Source organism: Mustela nigripes, chromosome X (genome assembly GCF_022355385.1).
Source record: "Mustela nigripes isolate SB6536 chromosome X, MUSNIG.SB6536, whole genome shotgun sequence".
NCBI lineage: Eukaryota > Metazoa > Chordata > Mammalia > Carnivora > Mustelidae > Mustela > Mustela nigripes.
In genome coordinates this window covers 79316754-79334356 of record NC_081575.1, presented here as the reverse complement: position 1 = coordinate 79334356, position 17603 = coordinate 79316754, and positions in this window count along the sequence as shown.

Here is a 17603-nt window from a genome sequence, read left to right as displayed (position 1 = left end):
AGACCCTGAATCACTAAGGAAATGTTGAAAAACAAAAATAAAACTGGTTGCATCACGTTACCTGATTTCAAGCTTTACTACAAAGCTGTGATCACCAAGACAGCATGGTACTGGCATAAAAATGGACACATAGGCCAGTGAAACAGAGTAGAGCCCAGATATGGACCCTCAACTCTATGGTCAAATAATCTTCAACAAAAAAGGAAAAAATATACAGTGGAAAAAAGACAATCTCTTCAATAAATGGTGCTGAGAATACTGGAGAGTTAGGTGTAGAAGAATGAAACTCAACCATTCTCTTACACCATATGCAACAATAAACTCAAAATGGATAAAAGACCTCAACGTGAGATAGGAATCCATCAGAATTCTAGAGGAGAACATGGGCTGTAACCCCTTCAATATCAGCCACAGAAACTTCTTTCAAGATATGTCTCCAAAGGCAAAGGAAACAAAAGTGAAAATGAACTTTTGGGACTTCATCAAGATCAAAAGCTTCTGCACAGCAAAGGAAACAGGCAATGAAACAAAGAGGCAACCCACGGAATGGGAGAAAATATTTTCAAATGACAGTAAAGACAAAAGGTTGATATCTAGGATCCATAAAGAACTCCTCAAACTCAAAACACACAAAACAGATGATCATATCAAAAAATGGGCAGAAGATATGAACAGACACTTCTCCAATGAAGACATACAAATGGCTATCAGACACATGAAAAATGTTCAGGATCACTAGCCATCAGGGAGATTCAAATTAAAACCACATTGAGATACCACCTTACACCAGTTAGAATGGCCAAAATTAGCAAGACAGGAAACAACATGTGTTGGATGGGATGTGGAGAAAGGGGAACCCTCTTACACTGTTGGTGGGAATGCAAGTTGGTGCAGTCAATTTGGAGAACAGTGTGGAGATTCCTCAAGAAATTAAAAATAGAGCTTCCCTATTACTCTGCAATTGTACTACTGGATATTTACCCCAAAGATGCAACAGTAGTGAAAAGAAGGGCCATCTGTACCCCCATGTTTATAGCAGTAATGGCCATGGTCACCAAACTGTGGAAAGAACCAAGATACCCTTCAGTGGACGAAAGGATAAGATGTGGTCCATACACACGATGGAGTATTATGCCTATATCAGAAAGGATGAATACCCAACTTTTGTAGCAACATGGATGGGACTGGAAGAGATTATGCAGAGTGAAATAAGTCAAGCAGAGAGAGTCAATTATCATATGGCTTCACTTATTTGTGGAGCATAACAAATAACATGGAGGACAAGGGGAGATGGAGAGGAGAAGGGAGCTGAGGGAAATTGGAAGGGGAGGTGAACCATGAGAGACAATGGACTCTGAAAAACAACCTGAGGGTTTTGAAGGGGCAGGGGGTGGGAAGTTAAGGGAACCAGGTGGTGGGAATTGTGGAGGGCACATATTGCATGGAGCACTGGGTATGGTGCAAAAACAATGAATACTGCTACACTGAAAAAAAAATATTTTTAATGTCTATACTGCCTAGAGCAATCTATACTTTCAATGCCATCCCGATCAAAATTCCACCAGCATTTTTCAAATAGCTGGAACAAATAATCCTAAAATTTGTATGAAACCAGAAGAGATCCTGAATTGTTAAGGAAATGTTGAAAGAAAAACAAAACTGAGGGCATTATGTTGCCTGATTTTAAGCTTTACTACAAAGCTGTGATCACCAAGACAGCATGGTACCGGCACAAAAACGACACATAGACCAGTGGAACAGAGTAGAGAGCCCAGATATGGACCCTCAACTCTATGGTCAACTAATCTTCGACAAAGCAGGAAAAATATACTTTGGAAAAAATACAGTCTTTTCAATAAATGGTGCTGGGAAAACTGGACAGCTATGTGTAGAAGAATGAAACTTGACCATTCTCTTACACCGTACACAAAGATAAACTTGAAATGGATAAAAGACCTCAACGTGAGGCAGGAATCAATCAGAATCCTAGAGGAGAAGAACATAGGCAGTAACCTCTTTGGCATCGGCCACAGCAACATCTTTCAAGATATGTCTCCAAAGGCAAAGGAAACAAAAGTGAAAATGTACTTTTGGGACTTCATCAAAATCAAAAGCTTCTGGCACAGCAGAGGAAACAGGCAATGAAACAAAAAGGCAACCCACAGAATGGGAGAAGATATTTGCAAATGAGAGTACAGGCAAAGGGCTGATATCCAGGATCTATAAAGAACTCCTCAAACTCAACACATACAAAACAGATAGTCATGTTAAAAATGGGCAGAAGACATGAACAGACACTTTCCCAATGAGGACAAACAAATGGCTATCAGGCATATGAAAAAAAATGTTCATTATCACTAGCCATCAGGGAGATTCAAATCAAAACCACATTGAGAGGTGAATCACGAGAGACTATGGACTCTGAAAAACAATCTGAGGGGTTTGAAGTGGCGGGGGAGGGGTGGGAGGTTGGAGTACCAGGTGGTGGGTATTATAGAGGGCACAGATTGCATGGAGCAATGGGTGTGGTGAAAAAATAATGAATAATGTTTTTCTGAAAATAAATAATTTGAAAAAATTTTTTAAAAAACCACATTGAGATACCACCTTACACCAATTACAATGGACAAAATGAACAAGGCAAGAAACAACAAATGTTGGAGAGGATGTGGAGAAAGGGGAACCCTCTTCCACTGTTGGTGGGAATGCATGTTGGAGCAGCCACTTTGTAAGACAGTTGTGGAGATTCCTTAAGAAATTATAAATAGAGCTATCCTATGACCCTGCAATTGTACTACTGGGTATTTACTCCAAAGATACAGATGTAGTGAAAAGAAGGGCCACCAGTACCCCAATGTTCATAGCAGCAATAGCCACAGTCACCAAACTGTGCAAAGAACCATCATGCCCAGATAAGGACCCTCAACTCTATGGTCAATTATTCTTCGACAAAACAGGAAAAAATATACAGTGGAAAAAAGACAGTCTCTTCAATAAATGGTGCTGGGAAAACTGGACAGCTATATGTAGAGGAATTAAACTTGACCATTCTCTTACACCGTACACAAAGATCAACTCAAAATGGATAAAAGACCTCAACGCGAGACAGGAATCCATCAGAATCCTAGAGGAGAACATAGGCAGTAATCTCTTCGCTATCAGCCACAGCAACTTCTTTCAAGATATGTCTCCAAAGACAAAGGAAACAAAAGCGAAAATAAACTTTTGGGACTTCATCAAAATCAAAAGCTTCTGCACAGCAAAGGAAACAGTCAAAAAAACAAAGAGGCAACCCATGGAATGGGAGAAAATATTTGCAAATGACAGTACAGACAAAAGGTTGATATCCAGGATCTATAATGAACTCCTCAAACTCAACACAAACGAAACAGGCAAACATATCAATAAATGGGAAGAAGATATGAACAGACACTTCTCCCATCAAGACATACAAATGGCTATCAGACACATGAAAAAATGCTCATCATCATTAGCCCTCAGGGAGATTCAAATTAAAACCTCATTGAGATATCACCTTACACCAGTTAGAATGGCCAAAATTAGCAAGACAGGAAACAACATGTTGTGGAGGGGATGTGGAGAAAGGGGAACCCTTTTCCACTGTTGGTGGGAATGCAAGTTGGTGCAGCCTCTTTGGAGAACAGTGTGGAGATTCCTCAAGAAAATAAAAATAGAACTTCCCTCTGACCCTGCCATTGCACTCCTGGGTATTTACCCCAAAGATATAGATGTCGTGAAAAGAAGGGCCATCTGTACCCCAATGTTTATAGCAGCAATGTCCACTGTCGCCAAACTATGGAAAGAACCAAGATGCCCTTCAACGGATGAATGGATAAGGAAGATGTGGTCCATATACACTATGGAATATTATGCCTCCATCAGAAAGGACGAATACCCAACTTTTGTAGCAACATGGATGGGACTGGAAGAGATTATGCTGAGTGAAATAAGTCAAGCAGAGAGAGTCAATTATCATATGGTTTCACTTATTTGTGGAGCTTAACAAATTTCATGGAGGACAAGGGGTGTTAGAGAGGAGAAGGGAGTTGTGGTAAATTGGAAGGGGAGGTGAATCATGAGAGACTATGGACTCTGAAAAACAATCTGAGGGGTTTGAAGTGGCGGGGTGGTGGGAGGTTGGGGTACCAGGTGGTGGATATTACAGAGGACGCGGATTGCATGGAGCACTGGGTGTGGTGAAAAAATAATGAATACTGTTTTTCTGAAAATAAATAAATTGAAAAAATTTTTTAAAAAAAGGACCATCATGCCCTTCAATGGACAAATGGATAAAGAAGATATGGTCCATATATACAATGCAGTATTTTGCCTCCATAATAAAGGATGAATACCCAACTTTTATATCAACATGGACGGGACTGGAAAAGATTATGGTGAGTGAAAGAAGTTAAGCAGAAATTGTCAATTATCATATGGTTTCATCTACTTGTGGATCATAAGGAATAACACAGAGGACGTTAGGCGATGGAGAGAAATGAGTTGGGGGAAATCAGAGGGAAGACAAAACATGAGAGACTATGGACTCTGAGAAACTAACTGAGGGTTTTGGGGGGTAGGGGGGTGGGGTGTTGGGTAAGCCTGGTGGTGGGTATTAAGGAGGGCATGTATTGCATGGAGCACTGGCTGTGGTGCATTTACAATGAATTTTGGAACACTGAGAAGAAGTAAAATAAAATAAAATGGAAAGAAAAGAGTAGACATCTTAACTGGGAACATGATCAAGTGACAAAAGTTCATGTTCCTTATCTTTATTTGCAGCTAGATGTGCCCATGTAACTAAGTTCAGTCCAATGGGTCATGAATAGAAGTATTGTAAACAATTTTTATGTCATGCCATTAAAGCAAATTGTTTAGTTTCCCCTTTTTCTTCCTTTCCTCTTCCTGTCAGCTGAAATAATAATAGGATGGCAAGATATCTTCAGTCATACAAAGGAGGGCAAGAGTCTAAATATGGTTCTCTTTTATATCATTATTTCTATCTCTTTATGCTTATTCTCTGTGTGACAACACATAGCTGTCATATTTTCCTTTTGTTCTCTAGACACAGTTTCCTTTAGCTATCTGAACACATTTAAAAAGTGTTTGATTACAAGTACACCATCTGGGCCACCTCAGGGATAGTTTCAACTGGCTACTTCTTTTTGGGTGTATGGGCCATACTTTCCTGTTCTTTGTATGTCTCATAATGTTTTGTTGAAAACTTTACATTGTATATACTATGTTGTAGTAACTTGAATTAAAACCTCCTCTACTTCTGATTTGTTGGTTTACTTTGGGCTTTTGCTGCTGTCACTGCTAATTTGTTTAGCAACTTTCCTATACTGATTATGTGGGTTCTATATTCCCTGCAGGATGTGATCATCCAGATCTCTGCTCATAGTTTTAATTTTTTTTACTGGATTTATTTTGAGCTTGGTTTCTTTAGGGTCATCTCTAGGTCAGTATTGTTTAGTGATACTGATCAGTGGTCAGCCAATGATCAGTCAATATTTTCTTTAAATCTTTTCGAGTATAGTTCACACATAATGTTGCATTAGTTTCAGGTGTACAACACAGTTTACATATTATGCTATGCTCACCACAATTATAGCTACCCTCTGTCACCATAAAACATTATTTCAATAGCAATAACTATATTCCCTATGCTGTAACTTTTATTTTTGTGACTTAATCATTCCATAACTAGAAGCCATATCTCTCACTATCCTGCACCCATTTTACCCTTTCCCCCACCTCTCCCCACTGACAAACCTCAGTTTGTTCTCTGTATTTACAGGTCTGAATCTGTTTTTTGTCTTGTTTGTTGATAAGTCTATTTGTTTATTTTGTAGATTATACATATAAGTGAAAATATATGGTATTTATGTTTCTTTGTCTTATTTATTTCACTTTGCATAATACCCTCTAAGGTCATCCATCTCACAAATGGCAAGGTCTCGTCACTTTTTAATGGCTGTGCAAATATTTTGTGTGTAGGTATATATATAGATAGGTATCTATATATATATATACAAATATTTTATATACATGTATATATATATATATGTGTGTGTGTGTGTGTGTGTGTGTATTTGTGCTGATTTTTCATGGCTACCACACCACCTGATTGGGGATGGGGTGTGAGAGGCCCCAAGTTAAGATGCTACAGAAACAATGATGTTCTTATGGTTATCCAGTAGTTTTTGTTCATTAAATACTTTTCAGTTTATTCTGTGACTTGGTTAATTTCCAGAGTTCTAAAATGATTGGTTTTGATGGTTTTTCCAGTTATTTACATTTCTTTTGTGGGGAAGTGAAGTCTTCATTCCACCATTCCAGAAATAGATCTCAACATCCAAAAGATGGAAGAGACAACCAGATGGAAGGAGCTTAGGTCTCCAACACTGTTAAGTTACTATACCAGGCCCTGTATTAATCAAAAGATTATTTGACTCTGAGAAACAAACTGAGGGTTTGGGAAGTGAGAGATTTGGGTATGGGTGAGCCTGGTGGTGGGTATCAAAGAGGGCACATATTGCATGGATCACTGGGTGAGGTGCACAAACCATGAATCTTGGAACAATGAAAAAATAAAATAAAATTTTTTAAAAAGATTATTTGAAGGAGAAACTTGTCTTTTCTAAGTTAATGCATTTTTTCTCCCTTATTAAATATACTAGACTGTTGACTAAACTGAAAAAGGGGCACAAATTTCTATAGAGCTTGGTTTTCAGTATTGTTGTAGTACATGCACTTATTTAACCAGTTAGGATACAGTCTAGCAACTAACTAGTAGTAGCTCATAAAGTGATCCTGTAGAACTCTTTGCTTTGGTTGCTAGAAAATTGGGGTCTAATTAGTGATAAATCTTGTTGAGAAAAAAAATACAGTTAAAGGTTTATCCAGATGATGATCATCACCTTAAGGCCAAGTAACTCTCTCAGCTGAAAGCAGAATTGAGATTTTTATAGGGAAAGGAGAAGAGAACAACAGGACTGTGGTATGTCCAAGGTTATAGTTTCTTTAACTGATACAAACATGTGGTTGTAATGGGTGGGAATTTGTTCCAATTTTCATTATGTCTTGCTCAAATCCTCAGTATAATCTCATTCTATCAGCTATCAAAATAGCTCTTTGAGAGCTGTTTTTGTATTTGTTGTTTGTCAAGTTTGGGGAATAAGCAAAAAAAAGGTTGAATAGGTAAAATAAGAGGAAAAAAAGTAAATGAAGCAAGGGTTGAAGCAAGAAAAACTGGAATCTCTTTTAATTTTTTTTTTTTGGTTCCTCCTCTTAGACAAGTTGAACTGCTTTCATCAGCAGCCAAATCTTTCAGAGAAAAAACAAAATTACAGATATGTTTAAAATTCAGGAAGTGAGTCAATAAGGCCCCCATAGTGAGTTAGAGGACAGTTTGTTCTGTTATATTCTGTTCTCTAATCATAGTTTGGATCATCTGTTTGGATAGGACAGTGATGATGGTTCTTATTAAACATGTGCTATTGACTGAATGTTTGTGTCCCACCCCCAAATCCATATCCATATGTTGAAACCTAATCCTCAGTGTGATGGTATTTGGAGGTGGAGACTTTGACAGGTGGTTAGTTCATGAAGGGAAAGCTCTCATGAATGACAACAATGCCTGTATAAAAGTGACCCCAGAGAGCTCCCTCACCCCTTCCATCATGCAAGGACCAGCGAGAAGAAGACTACCTATGAAACAGGAAGCGCTCTCAACAGACACTGAATCTGCTGGCACTTTGATCTTAGTTCAAGTGGGGTTGGGTTTCCCAGGCTCCATAACTGTGAGAAATAAACATTTGTTGTTTAAGGCACCCAGTCTACGGTATTCCATTTTAGCAGCCCAAACAGACTAAGACATGTGAATGCATGCAATTTTTCTGAAGATTTTTGTATCTATATTCAAAAAAGTTATTAAAAGTTATTAATATTTGCATTTCTTGTAATGTTTTTGTCTGATTTTGGTATCAGAGTAGTACTGGCCCCATAAAAAGAGTTTAGAAATGTTCCCTTTTCTCTTTTTTGGAAGACTGTGAAATTTTGTTAGTAATTCTTTCAATCTTCCTTAGGTTTTGCCAGTAAAATCATCTTAGCCCAAGATACTCTTTGTGGGAAGTTTTATCTTTCTTTAAAGAATTTCTTTATTTATTTGGGAGAGAGAGAGAAAGCGCACAAGCAGGGGGAGGGGCAAAGGGAGAAGGAGAAGCAGGCTCCCTGCAGGAAGCTGGATGCTGGGCTCCATTCCAAGACCTGGGATCATGACCTGAGTCAAAGGCAGAGGCTTAACCAACTGAGCCACACAGATGCCCCAATTGTGGGAAGTTTTAAAATTACTAATTTTATCTCTTATTATAGTTAGTTTTTATTAATTAATTTATTTTCAGCATAACAGTATTCATTATTTTTTCACCACACCCAGTGCTCCATGCAATGCGTGCCCTCTATAATACCCACCACCTGGTACCCCAACGTCCCACCCCCCCGCCACTTCAAACCCCTCAGATTGTTTAGTTAGTTTTGAGTTAGTGTTGCTATTTTGAGTTTTTCTAAAATTTAACTATTTCATCTAAGTTTTCTGATTTGTTGCAATATAATGTACATTATATTCACATATAAGCCTTTTAAATTTCTGTGAAGTTAATAGAGATGTCCCCCCATTCATTCTGATTTTATTAATTTCAGGATTAGAATTTAGTGATTCATCAGTTGCATATAAAAACCACTGCTCATTACATCAAGTGCTCTCCTTAATGCCCATCACTCAATTACCCCACTATCCCCCACACCTCCCATCCAAAAACCTTCTGTTTGTTCTTTATTGTCAAGAGTATCCTATGGTTTGCCTCTCTCTGTGTTATTATCTTATTTTATTTTTTCCTTCCCTTTCCCTATGTTCATCAGCTTTGTTTCTTAAATTCCACATATGAATGAAATCATATGGTATTTATCTTTCTCTGACTGACTTATTTCACTTGCATAACACATTCTAGTTCCACATCATTGCAAATGGAAGGATTTTATTCTTTTTGATGGCTGAATAGTATTCCATTATATATATCACAAGTTCTTTATCCATTCATCCATCAACGGACATCTGGGTTCTTTCCATATTTTGGGTATTGTGAACATTGCCGCTATACACATTGGGGTGCAAGTGCCCCTTCAAATCACTATTTTTGTATCCTTTGGATAAATACTTAGTAGTGCAATTGCTGGGCCATAAGGTTGTTTTACTTTTAACTTTTTGAGGAAACTACATACTGTTTTCCAGTTTGCATTCCCATCAGAAGTGTAAGGGGCTTCCCTTTCTCTGCATCCTCTCCAACATCTGTTTTTTCTGAGTTTTTAATTTTAACCATTCTGACTGCTGTGAGTTGGTATCTCATTGTGCTTTTGATTTTTATTTCCCTGATATTGAGCATTTTTTCATGTGTCTAATTTTATAATTTGAGTTGTCTCTTTTTTTGCTTGGTCAGTCTAGCCAAAAGTGTGTCAATTTTATTGATTTTTTTTCCAAAGAAGATACTTCCAAAAAAGATACTCTGATTTTTTTTAAAGAAAAAAAAATCAGAAGTATCTGATTTTTCTCTGCTGTTTTCCTATTCTCTATTCAATTTATTTCCATTAAAATCTTTATTTTAAAAAATATTTTATTTATTTATTCTTTCATCAGAGAGAGAGCACAAGCAGAGGGAGCTGGCAGGCAGAGGGAGAAGTAGGCTCCCCACTGAGCAAGGAGCCCAGCAGGGGACTCCATCCCAGGACCCTATGATCATGACCTAATCCAAAGGCAGATACTTAATCAATTGAGCCACCAGGTGTCCTTCCATTACAGTCTTTATTATTTCATTCCATCTGTTTGCTTCAGATTTAGTTTGTGCTTCTTTTCTTAGTTCCTTAAGCTGAAAGTTAAACTAATTATGTGAGAACTTTTTTCTTTTTTAATACAGGTTTCTTTTTTAATACAGCTACAAGTTTCTTTCTGGAGACTGCTTACATTTTTTAATTTTAATTTTGAAATTTTATATTGAATTTCAATTTATGAAATTTTTTATCCATGTCAATGTATTTTCTATTTTTCCTTTGACCTTATGGACATTTAGGAGCATATTGTTTAATTTTCCCAATTTACTTTCTGGGGTTTTTTTGTTTGTTTGTTTTTGTTGTTTTTGGTTTTGGTTTTGGTTTTTTAGAGAGAGAGAGGGGTGGGAGAGGATTAGAGGGAAAGGGAGATTCCCAAGCAGGCTCCATGCTGGGCATGGAACCTAACACAGGCCTTGATCCCACAACCCTGAGATCATGACCTAAGCCAAAACCAAGAGTTGGACATCCCACAGACTGAGCCACCCAGGCTCCCCTTCTTTCTGTCATTTATTTCTATTCTCACTCCACTGTGGTTGTAGAATGAATTTGTATGACTTCAATCCTTTCAAATTTATTTCAGGATGATATTGGCCTAAAATATAGTCTATGTTGGAGAATGTTCCATGTGGCCTTGAGAAGAATGTGTATTCTGTTGTTATTTGGTAGTGTTCTATAAGTACCTGTTAGATTTAATTGGTTTATAGTATTGTCCAAATGTCCTATTTTCTGGTTACTCTTTTATTTAATTGTTCTAGACATTATTTTAAGTAACTTATTAAAATCTCCTACCATTATTGTTATTTTGTCTATTTCTCCTTTTGATTCTGAAAGGTTTTGACTCATGCATTTTGAGCCTGATTTCTAAATGCATATATATGTACTATTGCTAATAATCCCAATAAATTGTCTATTTTGTTGTTATGAAATGCCACTCTTTATCTCTAGCAACATATTTTAAAATGAATTTTGCCTAATATTAGTATTGCCACTCCAGGTAGCTTATGACTGCTGTCTGCATGGTATATCTATTTATGTCTTTTTACTTTCCACTGTTTTGCATTTTTGCATCTCAAATGTATCTTCTATAGGGGCACCTGGGTGATCCAGTTGGTCAAGAGTCCAACTCTTGGTTTCAGCTCAGGTCATGATCTTGGGATCATGAGATCGAGCCCCATATCAGGCTCTATGCTCAGCATGGAGTCTTTTTGAGAGTTTCTCTTCCTCTTTCTGTCCCTCCCCCTGCTCACACACATGGTCTTTCTCTCTTTAAAATAAATAAATCTTTTTTAAAAATTAAAATAAAATGTGCCTTTCTGTAGACTGCATGTGACTGGATTTTGTCATTGTTGATTTTTTAAAAATTTTTTCAGTGTTATAAGATTCATTGTTTATGCACCACACCCAGTGCTCCATGCATATGTGCATTCCTTAATACCCACCACCAGGCTCACCCATCCCCCCATTGTTGACATTTTTAAAAAATATTCACTTATTTATTTTAGAGAGAGAAAGCCAATAAGAGGGAGGGGCAATGGAAGAGAGAGAGGAGAAAGAGAACCCTAAGCAGACTCCCTGCCCAGTGGGGAGCCTGAGGCAGAGCCCAACTTGGGGATGACCCCATGACCCTGAGATCATGACCTGAGCTGAAACCAAGAGTCAGATGCTTAACCAACTGAGCCACCCAGGTGCCCCTGTCATTGTTTTTCTAACCCAACCTGAAAATTCCTTTCTTTCTTTTGATCGGATTGTTTAATCCATTCACACTTTACTGATATGCATAGATTTGGATTTACATCTGCCATTTTGCTTTTTCTTTTGTTTGTTACTCTATTCTTTCGTAATGATTTTCTTTCACATTAACTGGATATTTTCTAGAATAAATCTCAATTATATTAATAATAAATATTTTTATTGTTCTTTTTAATAGTTGTCTAGTGGTTGCTGTAGGGCTTACAATAAACATCTTAATTTAGAATCAGGTACTATTAGCTTGAATTTTGTCCTTCTAAAAACTTCTTTTTTTTTTTTAAGATTTCATGTATTTACTTGACAGAGATCACAAATAGGCAGAAAGGCAGGCAGAGAGAGGGGGAAGCAGACTCCCTGCTGAGCAGAGAGCCTGATGGGAGGGTTCAATCCCAGGACCCTGAAATCATGACCTGAGCCGAAGGCAGAGGCCTTAACCCACTGAACCATCCAGGTGCCCCCTTCCAATAACTTCTAAGAGAGCACAGTTTTGAGCATGCATATATTCTTCTGCAATGGGTACTTGGGATTTCACTTTTAAGCCTGGCTTCCTGGGAGTTGTTTCTATAGCAGAGTAGATTATTCAGCCAGTATTTAGTCAATGAGACTTGCACTGTTGGTTCATGGATCTGTGTGAAGTCTGAGAAATGTTTTCAAGGGTTTCTTCTGTCTACTCTAATTGCTCCTAAGTAGGTACAGGATAGTGCTTATGCACAGCCTTCCTGATCCCAGGCTTCTCTATGATCCCAGACAGGTCTTCTTGGCTTTCCTTTTCCTAATTCTCTCTGTAAAATTTCTGATTGTTTTGCCATTTCACTTGTTGCTACTAATAAAATGGAGTTATGAGTGCTCTCTTAATTGCTCTACAACAAGATCTCCATTATTTTTTTTAAGTAAGCTCTAGATCCAATGTGGGGCTTGAACTCATGACCTTCATAGCAAGAGTCACATGCTCTACTGACTGAGCAAGCCAGGCACCCAAGATACCCATTATTTTTTAACAATATCCTTAGGCATGGAATTCTTTATGGTCTGTTCCAAATAAAGTGAGTCCCCTTAGACAGAACTACTCAATTATTCATCCTTATGGTCCTCCATTCTCCTTGCACAAAACTTCTGTACAGGAACCAGAGTGACAGAGTATCCCAGAGTGACACACTTCTATTCTATGCATGGGCATTGAGGCAGTAGGAGACCCTATTCTTCTTGGATTTCCCCTTCTGGCATGGGTATTCCACCCTGCAAACAATTTTGAGTGGGGTTAATCAGACCTGTGTTCTCAGTCTGCTCCCCCTGGGATAGATCTTCTACCTTATAAATAGGTGGAGACAACGATCTGTCTTCTTGGCAAGGCCTATCAGGAGTAGCACTTCAGCAACACAGGGCTGGGGGAGATGAGAAATGCCAGTTGCCTGCTCATCCTGGGGTGAAACCATAGCTCTAGGCTGGGAGGTGGGAGAAGAGGAAACCTCATATTTCTTGGGTACATCTGTCATGAGTAGTATGCCCAGATTAGTTTCCATAATAGCTGGGAGGAAAAGAAAGAGCAGGCTGTGGTTCAAGTGTAGTCACAGATTATCACTGCTCTTAATTTCAATGTAGTATATCTTCTTGAATTAATATTTCTCCATTTATTGTATGTCAGGATCATTGTCAGAGACAACAAATGATTTTTAAAATTAATATTCTCCAGTTAAGTTGTGTTTGGGGGATGATATTTTGCCATGTTCCTTACTCTACCATTATGGAAGTCAGTCTCTAAATTGTATTTTAGCAATAGGGCAAGAAAAATATAAAATGGCTCTAACTCTGCCTGGTGATAGAATTAATTATCATTCCTCAATATATTGAGAAATTGTCCTTAATCTAGTGAAGAATTCTCAATAAATCAGAAAATGTTGACAATTCAAAATGTAGAAGACATGGAGACACAATACACTTATCATGGTGAGCACTGTGTAATGTATAGAACTGTCAAATCTCTATGTTGTACACCTGAAACTAATATAAGATATGTCAAACATATTTTAATAATAAAAATTATTAAAAAGAAACTTGGGGACTCAACATGCAGAGCAGTCAAGGGAAGCCACCATAAGGTGGGGTGCTGGGTGACCAACTCAGTGAAGTCAAGAAAAAGTCTTTTAGATGTGCATGTAATACTGGCTCCTCATTGAGGCAAAGCGCCCATCTTAGTAGATAGCATAGGTAAAAGGACTCAGGAAAACACTATGTTAAGAAGTTAAGGGACACAAAGAAATGGATAAAGACAGAAAGTACTCAATTAGAAAGTCACCCCACTGAAATGTCCTTATTATTTCAAGGAAAGTTGAAAGAAAATTGGGATGTATTTGTAGCCCCAGTGTTTACATAACCACGTGCAACTCCACTGTCAAGAAGAAATTAGGTTGATAGCTGTGATGGTTAATTTTATGGGGACCAACTGGGTGGCCCAGTGGGTTAAACCTCTGCCTTCAACTCAGGTCATGATCTCAAGGTCCTGGGATCGAGCCCCGCATTGGGCTTTCTGCTCAGCAGGGAGTCTGCTTCCCCCTCTTTCTCTGCCTGCCACTCTGCCTACTTGTGATCTCTCTCTCTCTCTCTCTCTCTATGTCAAATAAATAAATAAAATATTTTTAAAAAATTTTATGGGACAACATCTCAAGGCCAAAAAACATTAGTTTAAATGTTGCCATGAACATACTTTTTAATGAAGTTTTGAATCTTAATTCCAATATAGTGTTTCAACAATTCTATACATTACTCAGTGTTCATAATGTTAATGTACTCTTAATTACCATCACCTGTTTCACCCATCCCACCCACCCCCCACCTTCCCTCTGGCAACCACCAGTTTGTTCTCTATAGTTAAGAATCTGTTTCTTTTATTATTATTGTTGTTGTTGTGCTATATTAGTCACCATACAGTACATCATTAGTTTTTGATGTAGTGTTCCAGATTCTTTGTTTACATAAAACACCCAGTGCTCCATGCAACATGTGCCCTCCTTAATACCCATCTCCAGGCTAACCCATCCCCCTACCCCTTCCCCTCTAAAACCTTCAGCTTGTTTCTTAGAGTCCATAGTCTCTCATGGTTCACCTACCCCTCTGATTTCCCCCCTTCATTTTCCCCTTCCTTCCCCTAATGTCCTCAGTGCTACTATTCCTTATGTTCCACAAATAAGTGAAACCATATGATAATTCACTTTCTCTGCTTGACTTATTTCACTTAGCATAATCTCCTCCAGTCCCATCCATGTTGATGCAAAAGCTGGGTATTCATACTTTCTGATGGATCTTATTGTGAATGTATTTTTTTAGATTAGGCTAACATTTAAATCAGTAGACTTTGAGTAAAGCAGTTTAGCCTCCATAATGTGGGTAACCTCATCCAATCACATGACAGCCTTAAGGAAAACAGACATCCTCTTAAAAAGGAGATTCTGCCAGGAGGCCATCTTCAGACACAAACTGCAAGATAAACTCTTCCTTAGTGTTAGGGTCCATAATCAAAGGCGCGAGACTGATACAAAGCGAAAATCAAGCAAAGCTTTATTTCGCGCCAAGCATCGAGAATCAAACTGACAGGTCAGGGCCGTCTCTTGCAAAAAGGCGACCCCTCCCAGCCTCACAAACTAACTTTTATAGAGGTAGTTTAGCCAGGCTATACACAGGTGGCCAATTGAATTTCAATTCACCCTAGTGGATATACCCGTGCCCCACTGATTGGATGTCTTCATCCGGCCTGCCCCGCCCTTGTATCTAGGCTTTGCAAGCAAATTTCTCTGGGAGGGGCAGGGGCAATACAAGTTCACCGCAACAAAATGGCTCCCTCTGGTCAACCAGGCCCTTACACTTAGGTCTCCTGCCTCCCAACCTACTTAGCCTTCACAATTGAATGAACCAATTCCTTAAACACACACACACACACACACACACACACTATTGGCTCTGTTTTTCTGGAGAACTCTGATCAATACAATGATCATTTCTTAACAGGGTTTTTTCACTTTACTGAGACAAAGGCACTTGGGGGCTCTGAAAAATGCCTTCCTTAAAGGGCATCATTTTGATTGAGCAGCTTGTTAGACTGCCCAGGCCTGGCCAAAACAATGCAATTCAGGCCCAGTGACGTCTTTCCCCCAGTATGTTCAAGTGTTTTTTTTTTTCTATCTGTGTCGTACTTGTGGAGGGCCTTTTGTTTCCCTCCAGTTGTTTAAGTTGTAAGATCATAAGTTTGTGTGTGTGGTTTTCTCTCTTTTTTAAAATCAGACTATGCACAAAATGCTGGGTTAATTGTTAAAACGCACAGATGGCAAGGTTGGCCAGCCTATTTTCTGCTTCTGAACAACAACTGTTATTTCAGGCCTAAGGCCATTAACAAAAAAGAAAGAGATCTCTAATGCCCAACCTCCAGTGTTCCTGAAAGCAGTGTCTCATGAGTCTCTATAGTTGGAGAAGGATTCATGCCACCCCTGTCAACAGGCTTGGACTGTTACCCAGGAAATGCCAAGGGATGGGAGGGAGTTTCAAAGGATACCATTTAGAAGAAATGCTCATTTCTCTGGAGCTGTAGCATGTGCTGCAGAGGGGGTGTTGTTAATCTGTCAGAGTCAGTTCAATTCTCCTTTATGATTACCCTATGGCCTTGTTAAAGTAGGCTCTGGCACCTCCTGGTTCTACTAAAAATTGTGCTGCAATGGGTCAGAGAGTCATTTCAGTCAGCTCTTTAGTAAGTGGGAAATCTCAGATTGTGCCAAGCAGTTGGGAGTAAATCCTAACTCTCTGCATTTACTGTCAAGTTTCATTTTAATTGCATCTTCAAGGAATTTTAGTGGGGGGTTTACTAGTCAGGGAACTGGAAACACAAAAAGAGGCATGGATAAAAATAATTAAGAGGGCAGGTGGATCAAAAAGGACCTTTTCAGCTTTGCACCAGTGGGTAAAACTATTTGTGAAAGATTGACAGAATTAGCTACATAAAAATAAAATTATCCATGCATCTGAAAACCACAAATAATTTAAATGCAAAATCCAAGACAAGTGCTTGTAATGTACATGTCAAAATGTGGGCCAAGATATTCACATATAACTCTTAAAATCAACAAGGTAATTTTATTTAAAACATGATTATGAATATGAGAGTATGAAAAACCAGGCATTCTGACAGAATGTTGGGGCTATACCAATGAATATTGTATTTCTTGCAATGTACACTGAGACTATTTAAAGTGTTCATGTCTCTTCATTTCAGTAAATCTATTCTTAGAAAACTATTTTAAAAATAAAAGATGGTGAAAACATGCACATACAAAAGTATTCTTTTCATTATATGGTGGTATAATCTTTGAGGAATATATCAGTGTGTTCATCCTATGCATTTACTTGACTGAATTTCCCAAGGAATTGCTAGTATGAGTTTTCCACTGGAAAGTAGAAATGGGTAGTTGAAGAATAGAGGTGTGCTATAAATAAATTTATTTTTTAATTTTTTTATTTTAAATATTTTATTTATTTATTTCACAGAGGGAAAGAGCACAAGCAGGGGGAGCAGCAGGCAGAAGGAGAGGCAGAAGCAGTCTCCTGGCTGAGCAGAGAGCCTGATGTGGGGCTCCATCCCAGGACCCTAGGATCATCACCTGAGCAGTAAGGCAGATGCTTAACGACTGAGCCACTCATGCGCCCCTGTAAAGTAAATTTAAAGTACCTTTATCACACTCAGTCTTGTGGCTGGAAAATCTGTACCTACTACACACATTACAGCAAATATTAGCAATAGCACCAACAATAATAACATGATCTCTACAAGTGCAGGTTCAAGCTAAGAACTTGTTGGGTTATTTATGCTGACCACCACCTCATACAGCAGATGCTGCCCACATTTTATACCCATGGAAATGGTGGCACACAGAGAAGTCAGTTTTCAAGGGTCTCGGGGCTCCTGAAAAAGG